Raw genomic sequence first — 10,116 nt, 5'->3', positions numbered from 1 at the left:
GTTGTTACCTGGATGTGTTCACTTTGTGCTCATTTTTTTTTTTTAATCTGTAAGCTTATGGTTTTTAAACTTCTGGAAACATAATTCATTTCAATAAGAAAAGTTTTCATAATTAGACTATGCTCCTAAAAAGACAGATGATGTGCATATAACTTACACAGTCAGATAGGGTCACAGGCCCAAGGGCATAAGCAAGTGAAGTCTTCCGGCTCTCCCGTAAGCCCCCTTGGACACAGGGCTAGAGTCCCTGGATGTTACAACTCGCTCAGGGGTGTCTTACTGCATTAGAGAAGCAATTATGTCACTGGATAGCAACCTGTCTCATTCTGCCCACCAGAGAGGTCTTTCCTCAATAAAGAGCCTGGCCAGTTGTGAAGAGCAGTCAGCACTGTGTTCCAGGAGGAAAGGCCAGTCCCTCCCCAAATCCTAATCTCCCAGGATTTACCAAAGGGGTTTGCGGAAAAGGGACTCTGAGGACCTTTGAGGTGGGTAGGTCAACTATACAGAACCTCCCAGTCCATGCAAGTTTTCAGAGATGACAGCTCCCCCTCTCTCTTCTACAGGAGAGTGTATAAAGGTGTTGAGGCATAGTCCTATAATGCAAATGACTCAGTATTAGGTCCTTTATTAAGCGAAACGAGACTGAGACAAAGTGAAAGTTATTTAGAGCTTTATTTTATAATAAGTATTAGAAGTTAGGCTGATCAGCCAGGGGAACGAGACTGAGACAAGGTGAAATTATGCAAAGCTCTATTCTATGCTAAGCATTAGAAGTCAGACTGACCAGCCAGGGCCGTCTCCGAAGAGAGTGACCACCCCCAGCTTACAGACTACCTTTTATAGAGCAAAAGTCTGGCCACACATAGGTGGCCAATGAAATTGTAGTCATGTTAGGTCACACGCAGGTGGCCAATTGAATCACAATTTACCCTATAGTAGCTGTTTGACCTAACCTATTACTCTGGTCAGAATTCGTGCTCAAGGTTGGCACCCAAACGGCGGGGTTTACATTCTTTGGTGGTTAGGGAAAAAATATATGTTTCTTACTGATTGGATGTCTCTACCTGGCCCAACTCGTCCTTATATTCTGGGCTCTGTTATCAAGAACTGGCCGACCTGGTCTTGTATTCTGGGCTCTGTTATTAGGAATTAGCTGACCTTATTTTATTGGTTTCCCAGACTTGCTTCTCAGTAAGTTCCTCTTGGGGGAGGGGAGCAGGGTCAGTCTAAGTTTTACTGCACAAACAACAAAATGGCACTCAGCAATATAAACAAGCTTGAGATGTAAGTCCGGAGAGCAATTCTTTTGTGGAACTAGGGGGCATATACAAGGAGGAGGTGCTGGAAATGTTCCCTATGATCACCCAGGTGGTAGTTACGAGCCTGTAACCCTTTGTCTAGTTTTATCCTGAAGATAGCACATAAGTTCTACTCCAGTGAAAATGTGAAAGAAAGAAAAGGCAAATGAAGAAAAGAAGGTGAGTAGGAAAGAAGGGACGAATGAAGGAAGGGTCATCTGAACTCTGAAGGAACAGCTGAACTCAACTGCAAAATGGTACACCGATTCTGGAACACAGTCACGTCCTTAATAAGTTAAACCATCACTTCTCATGGGGCCCAACATCTCACTTTCTGGTATTTATCCTAGAAAAATGAGAATTTATTTCACATCAAGCCCTATATGTGAATCTTTATAGCAGCATTATTCACGATGGCCAAATACTGGGGACAACAGAACATCTCCCAGAGATGAGGGGGCAAACCGTTAGATCCCTACAACAAAATACTTCTCAGCAACGCAGAGGAATGGGCTACTGAGCACACAGCAACATGGGTGACTCTCCAGTGTCATGCTGAAGGAAAACCCAGCCTCAAGGATTCCATACTACATGATTCCATTCACAGAACTTTCCAGAAATACAAAAATGTAGGAACAGAGAACAGATCAGTCAATAGTTATCAGAGTTTAGTTAGTTGTCAGAGTTTAAGGACAGGGAAAGTTCTGACTACAAAAGGGGCAGCATTGAAAGAAATCTGTAGGGTACTGGAAATGATCTGTATCCTGTTTGAGGTAGCAGTTATGAGAATCTGTATGTGGATAAAAATGCATAGACTGTACATCCCCATAAAAGTGACTTTGATTATTCACAAAGAAAACATGTTAGGAAAAGCCAAAAACAGCAAAAGCCCATGACAAAACTCTGACCTCTCCTCATGTACCCTGGCCTTCACTCCCAGCTCAAAGAACAAGATGGCAGAGGCCTTCAGGGACTAGGACAGGGCCTGACTCAGAGCAGACAGACATTCACGAGCTTAATTTCCTTTCTTATACCATTTATACAGCTTAGGAATTACCACTGTCCTTTGAAATGCCATTAGCTTGCCGTCCATCTCCATGTGTCTGCTTTGTAATCCTCAGCCCTGAGCCCCCAGAAACAGTTAAGCTGCCGCCATGACTCCCTCAGGGAATTTCTTCTCTGAGATCATGGCGAACACGGAGTCCTTTTGGAGACACAGGGGAAAACATATCACCCACTAGATCCACCTTACTCACAACACAGGCTGGTGGGGCCAGGCCATGAGCTGTTGTTACTTCTCCACATGGAAAGAACTGCAGGGCGGTTAGCCTTGGTCATAGAGCCTTCCCGCCATTCCCCTGAGGGCATGTCCTGACACCCCCTCAGTGCTTGCCCTTCTGTCAGACCCCCTGACCACCATGCCCGCCTTCCGTCTCCCAGGAACATCTGCTTGATTCAACAAGTAGTGGCCACACACCCCCTTACTGGGCTTTAGGCCAGTGACCAGGCTGGATAAGGACCCTGCCCCTGGGTGATGACACAGACAGGCACACTGTAGTTTCAGAATAACTGAGGTGTGGGGCTACAGGGCACAAGGATGGTCGTGGAGGCCTCACCGGGAGATGCCTCCCGGACAGAAGCAGGGGCCCCAAGGAAGCCCTTCCCCCACTCTGCACTCCTGAGCACTTTGCCTTCTTTATGGCCTCTCCTTGGGAGAGCTGCCAGACTTAGCAAATCAAATTACTGCATGGGACATACTTACACTAAAAGCATTGTGATTTGTTCATCTGAAATTCAAATGTAACTGGCCGCCCTGTCTTGTATCAGGCAACCCAATGTCTAGGGTTTTGTACCCTCAGGACCCAGCCCCGGGGGCCGCCTCACAGTGAGGACTCAGTAAATGATGAAAAAATGATCCAGTAAATGGATTCATGAGCAGCCCTCGTTACCCAGTGTTGCATTTTTTATTTGCATAGTGACTCCCCAGGACAAGGTAACCTCCTCCAGGCGGATGCGGCAGGGGGCAGAGGGGGTGGGCACACAGTGTCCGATGGCACTCTCGCTCTGTTTCTAATGCAGGGCCTGGAGGCCAGTAGCCCAAGGGTGGCCTGTGGGGGGGTGGGCTGTGACTGTGTCTTACAATCCCACCGATGCCTCCTCTACTTCCCCACATAATAATAAGGGTAATATTCTTAAATGTGGTGACCTGTGTAATACGTAAAACTAACATTTTTTTTAGTCTGAGACACATGAAAGCATCTTTGGAAATCTTTGCTCTATTTATTAGTGTCTGATCTAAGAAGACACTGTTCCATCCAGTTCCCTGGCTACCAGCTCCCAACCCCAGGGGCTCCCCCAAGCCCCTCCGCTGTGTGGAGAGTGTGCCGCTCACAGAAATAGCTTGTGGGTAGATGTTTGTTCAAGGAGCAGGCAGCATGAACAGACCGTCTTGTGAGTCTGGGGGTCGAGGTCTGTCTCCCCACTGAACTGATGCCCTCTGTCAGTCCCAGGCCCAACATATGGGAGCAGTTCAGGAAATGTGGGTTGAAAGGTTGACTCTCAAGAGCCACAGATGAAAGTGAACCAACATTAAAGTTTCCACCTCAGTGGGCTTCCACAGAGGAAGGTTACTTCACAAGCAGCCCCACGTTGCCCTCTGGAGGTCAGCAATCCTATCAAGGCCCAGCCTCAGCCCTGGGTGCAAGCAGCAGCCCACAAGGGTGTGGTCTAACTGCCCAGCAAGTTCTATGTATGAATAAGCCCAGTCTTCACTCCCACTTCATGAAAGGAGCACTGTCCCAGAGCAGCCTCAGCCCCCGTTGGTTTCAACTCAGAAGGAGAATGTTGTTGCTTGAGCCTCTTTTGGGTTTTAGAAAGGACAAGGAGAGGCACTGTATAAAATGTTTTACTTCTGACTTTTTTCTTCACTACTCCAAATTGTTGGACGTTGAAAACCTTGCATTTACTTGTGAATTGCTGGTCTGTGTTTGTGTATGGAGGAGGGTAAAGACTGGAAGGGACAAACTTATTTTCATTTTCCTTGGAGGTTTCTCCATAACTTAAGGTTTTAACTGAGCAGTCTATATTTATTTCTGCATAATTATGTCATTATTTGGTGCATTTTATAACTGGAGATGCTGAGAGCTGCTCTCCCCCACAGGATGTGCTCAAGTCCAATGGGCCAAGATGGCGGGCGGCAGAGAGCCCACCAGAAGTTAGAAGGGCCCGATTCATCCGTGGAAGACCATCACAGTGACTTAGCTAGGAGAACGAGCACAGAAACATTGCACTTGATAGTGTCAATGATTAACTCAAAGACATTAAATTATTAGCATGCTGTTTACTTGTGTGCAGGGAAGACAGTAATAGATTTATCTCATATATTGAAGGCAAAATTAGGAGTTAAATGAGAAATAGAGTAGTAAAGGGAGAAGGAAAAACTGAAAACAAGTTGAAAATAAGGAACTCTGCCTTTTCTCGGGTACAGGCAGCTAACTAAGAAGACATTCAGGATGTTCTACCCTTGGTAGGTGGATGGGCCATTAAAGAAAATTGTAGTTGCTTGTGGTTTCTCTGGAGCCCCGGGGTGTGTAACTGTGCTGTGTGCGTGACAAGCTGCCTCTGTGTTATCTGTCAGGGTCCTGGGTGAGCACCTCCATCTCTGTTATGCTCCACAACCCTCATAAAAATTTCTCGGAACAATGCAAACAGCCTAAATATCCAACAAAGGGAAACCTGGTACTATCCTCTGCAGGGAATACCAAAGACCTTTTAAAATATTGCAGTAATTTAAGGATATGTTGTAGTAAAAGAATATGTAATAATGTGGGAAGCAGGTTGTGATATACTGTTAAGTTAAAAACTTTAAAAAGTTGGGGCACCTGAGTGGCTCAGTGGGTTAAAGCCTCTGCCAGGGTCCTGGGATCAAGCCCGGAATTGGGCTCTCTGCTCAGCAGTGAGCCTTGCTTCCCACCCCCACCCTGCCTGCCTCTCTGCCTACTTGTGATCTCTGGCAAATAAATAAATAAAATCTTTAAAAAAAAATTTTTTTTAAGTTGACTTCAAAAAAATATATATACAAGGAATTCTGGGTAAAGACGGCACAAAAAACACATGCATGTGCTTTTTTTGGTTCCTCCCCAAACCCTACTAAATTAACAATATAAGGATTTTTCCCTAGATATAATAAGCTCTTTATCAGAACCTTAGCAATGAGATTAATAAACATAGATTCTATACAAAGGATAACAAGTAAATGAAACTTTGCTTTAAAACAAGGCCAAAGAAGCATAAACGTGGGCATGTAAGGAAAGCCCCAAAGGGTATTTTGAAAAACATACGTCTGTAAAGACAGGGATGAAGAAATAGACAAAAAAGATAAAATCTGGAAGCGTGTGCATGAGTGTCCACACAACAGGGAGCTCAACATGATGTGGAAGGCAGACCAGGGAAAAGGGGCAAAAAGATGGTGTGGGAATGCACCCAAGAACTCCAGAAAAGTTTTCTTAAGGCGAAAATGAGAATAACTAATATGTTTGTGTTTACAGAGAGGAGATACAGTTTACTGGCTGACATATTTGGATTAAAATAATAATAGTAGGGAAAACTCAACAAAATGAAAAAATATATATGATTAATTCCCAAAAGCAAACCAAACCAAACCAAACAAACAAACAAAACAAAAAACAAAACCAGAAGCACAATCAGAAGAGGGTTATATCCATCAGGGTCCAACCAGAGAGTAGAAATTTAGTAATTTGAACAGAGAACGTTGGAGGCGAAGAATTATTCACTGCAGGAGTGGGTTGGAGTAAGGAGGGACTGGCTTGTAAGAAGCGAACAGAATTCTACAGAAAAGGAGAGAAGCAGCTACAAGGGGCAGCTGCCAACCTGTCCCGTGGAGCCAGAGCTCCAGGACAGCCCCTCCCCTCCCGGGGCTGGGATCCAGACTGCTGCAGAGGGCATAGTTGGGGCTCATTGGGGAGCAGCGGACAGACCATGGTGGTGCTGCAATGGAGGACTTGCTAGAAATCTCTAAACTTGCTGGAAACCCACCCTCTCGGATGCTCAGGAAAGCCACTCAGGCAGGCACCGGGAGGGGTACGGGGTGAAGCAGCAGGCCCCTGGACTCTCCTAGAGTCTGGCGGTCGGAAGGGGATAGTGCCTCACTGGCGCCCTCTACTAACAAAACTCAACATGGTGGCATCCGCGAAAGAAAAACTTTCACAAGGTCCAAGCTGCTTTTCCCAGGGCAGACCATGAAAGCTGTGGCTTGGAGCTGAGAGGCCACACCTTGATCATTGGCGCGAAGATCTCGAGATTGTTGTGAGGACAAAATGAAACGGAGGTGCCGCTCTTAGCACAGGACTTGGCAAACAAAATGAGTTCTCAGTCAAGGATAGTTACTATACTGGGTGATTCTGTGACAACAGTAAAGAAGCCATTCAGTATACTCTTGGGCAGACAAATGAGTTGTCAAAGAAAGAATTTTGGTTGTTTTGGGATTATCCAGAAGACTTCAGAAGTTCAACTGAGAGGTGTATATGGCAGTTAATACTGCGAGTGTATGAGGGATAGACTGGAGTGGAAGAGCCCCAGAGGACAACACCCAGGCGCAGAGCAAGCAATCGTCCAGGACAGAAATGAGGAAGACCTGGATAAGAGCTGACGGGGGTAATGACAAGGAAGGAACCTCTGTGCCACTCCCTAAGGAGACACGATTCCCCGGCTCCGGAGGTGGTGGGTGAGACACGAGTCAAAAAATGGTTGGCCTTTATTTTTGTTTTTCTTTTTTCTTTTTTCTTTTTTTTTTAAAGATTTTATTTATTTATTTGACAGACAGAGATCACAAGTAGGCAGAGAGGCAGAGAGGCAAGGCAGAGAGTTGTGGGGCGGGGGAAGCAAGCTCCCTGCGGAGCAGAGAAGGACCCTGGGATCATGACCTGAGCTGAAGACAGGGGCTTTAACCCACTGAGCCACCCAGGTGCCCCAATGGCTGGCCTTTAAAGAGAAGATGCCTTTCAGGACAAGCCCCCTGACTTGCCCTTGTAGAGTGCCTGAGCCAGGAAGCTCTGGGCTGCACATAACAGAAACCAGCCATTGCTTGAACACTCAGGTCGGAAGTATACCATTCCGGGTTCGGTTAATGCCGTGGCTTGGAGAGCACTCAGGGAGCAAGAATGTGGGGCTACTGCCATTTGTACACTGCTGATAGGGGTGTAAATTGGTTCCACTTTTTGGAAAACTGGCACTTTCTACTAATGCCAAACATGAGCATCCCTGGGACCTAGCCCCTCCACTCCTAAGTAAACCCAAACATTCTTCATGGCAGAAAGAATGCTTACGGCAACACCATTTGTAACAGCCCAAATCTGGAAACTACCCACATCTCCAACGAGAGTAAAGCTGGATAAATAAATTGTAACACATTCTCCCAACAGAATTTTCTTCAGCTGAAAGAATGATCTATAACTCTACAACAGGGATGGCCATGAGGTGTTGGATCCTTTCTCCCTGGGCTCAGAGTCCTACTGGGTCAAATATCTTGTCCTCCCCTGTTCTGAGCCACCTCTCTGTGCCATGAACAGCCATCTTCTAGGACAAGGTCACAAGCTGCGGGCCTGAGTGCCAGGCTTCCTCCATCCATGGGATTTATTTGGCCTGCCCTATATTTAAGATTTATGCATTCATCAACGTACATGCCTATGAAAGAGGGACCAGACTCTCTTCGTCATATTCCCTCAGAACTTCTTGTCTCACCTGTGGCCTGCTCCTTCCATTTCCCTCCCTGCACGGCAGCCCCGGGGCTGCTGAATGTTTCAGCTGCACTGGAAGGAGACATGCAGGCGGGTCTGGTCCACGGAGCTGGGGCATCTTGACCACCTAGGTCATTGGCCTCCGGTCCCATCTTTCTCACCCTCACACACTGCAGAGCAGGATTTGGGGGAGAAATGACTGGTTTCCTATGGAATACCTTCCAAAAGACCAATCTTTCCTCCCGCTCAAAAATATAAACCAGTTGCCTGAATATTAGATTGAATCATATGAAATTACCAATATTCAACCGGTTTTGCCCTCCAAAGACTGCAACTTCACACGGTTCAACATGATCTTGCCTTAGCCTCTGGTAGAACAGCAGTCCTCAGCCTGGGTTGCAAATGAGAGTAAGCTGGGAGCTTTGTAAAAAAAAAAAAAAAAACAAAAAACCTGGCTAGGCCCTCCCCCTAAGACAATTACACTCAAATCTTTGGGGGAGGGCAGGCATAGGGGTCCAGACTGAAGACTGAAGCTTTACCATATCCCCGGATCAGTCATGAGAGAGGCTCAAAGAGCCCTCAGCTTAACTCCTTGCACATTACCTGTAGGTGAGGGGAGCTGAATTTGAGGAACCCAGAACCTCCAGGTGGCTGTAATAACCTCGTGCAGTAATTAATGCAATTACTTCATGCATTAAATTGATCTAATAAAAATTAAATGGCTTCCATCACAGCAAAAAGAAAAAAAGACGTGTATTAAATACCCATGTGCATGGCTACGATGCCGAGCATGTTACAAAATGACTGCCTGGTGGGAATTAGCAATCTGGAGTCGGCAATATTGTCTCTGCCAAACCCGCTGAAGAGCCCGCTGGCATGAGAGAAAGGCACAACAGACTGGAGAATGTTCCAAGACGTGGCCCCAGACGCTCACCCGGGAGCATATAACACAACGAAGTGTACATCTTGGAGTGGTTAATTAAATGACTACAGCCAGGCAACGGCAGCGAAGTGAAACAGCTCGGAGAGCTAGGATTTCTTTGCATTCTTCATCATTCTAGGAGTTCCACTGTCCCCTTGACGTATTTTTCTTCTTGGCTCTAATAAACAAATTAAAAACAACAACAACAACGCTAAACAAACATATATTTTCAGAAGAAAAGAAAATAGCCCAAATTACTTTTTGGGGTGAGGGACATGTTCTAGACTCATGTTAAGTGCTCAACTCCATACTTATACGAAAAACCATCGGACTGTCCAATTTAAACAGGCGAGTCTTATGGTATGTAAGTTATATCTCAATAAGGCTGCTTTGAAAAGAAATAACTAGGATAGAGAGAAACAACTGAAGGATCGGCACCACTTTTAGATATATGCCTCCTGAACGATTCCTTGGCGGAGAGGCGGGGGTAGGAGGGTCTCCGGGCTTGAGAGGCTCCAAGGCTCGCTCAGATGACAGACATGCCCTGTGAAGGGTTAAGTGGGCAGTCCCAGTGCTGCAAGCAAGGGGTGGGCTAGGAGTAGCTCTGTAGAACCGGTGGCAAAGGGAGAGATAGGAGTTTGCCCAGCTGGGAAAGAAATGCAAAAGCTGCAGTCCACAGAGAGCCCCACGCAGAGAACAATCCTGCCGGGAGGCAGAGGAGGCAGAGGATGAACTCCTGCTCCTGCAAGGGACACCTGTGTTACTTCACTCAGTAATCCTTCCGTTCCCGTCTCCCTCTCCTCGGCTCCTAGCACCCTGGACTGGCAAGAACTGGCCTCCAGCTCCCTTGGACTTTCTTGATGTAGTATTAATTTGTTTCAGTAGGACCCACCGTTGTGGAGGTATTCTCTTAAAAGCTGTGTGTGTGTGTGTGTGTGTGTGTGTGTCTGTTCTGTTGGTGCTGCTGTATACAGGCACCTTCAGACACTACTCCCCTTATACCTTGGGATTGCTGGACTGTTATTTGAGTCCTCGGGCTTGACAAATTGGCAGAGACCTGGAAATTCTGAAACAGGTTAAGGAAAACACAATGATGAAGAGGCCAAGAAAGAAACCTCCCTTGCTTCTGATGGCCCTTATC

Source organism: Mustela erminea, chromosome 17 (genome assembly GCF_009829155.1).
Source record: "Mustela erminea isolate mMusErm1 chromosome 17, mMusErm1.Pri, whole genome shotgun sequence".
NCBI lineage: Eukaryota > Metazoa > Chordata > Mammalia > Carnivora > Mustelidae > Mustela > Mustela erminea.
Note: the sequence above shows the minus strand (reverse complement) of the source record.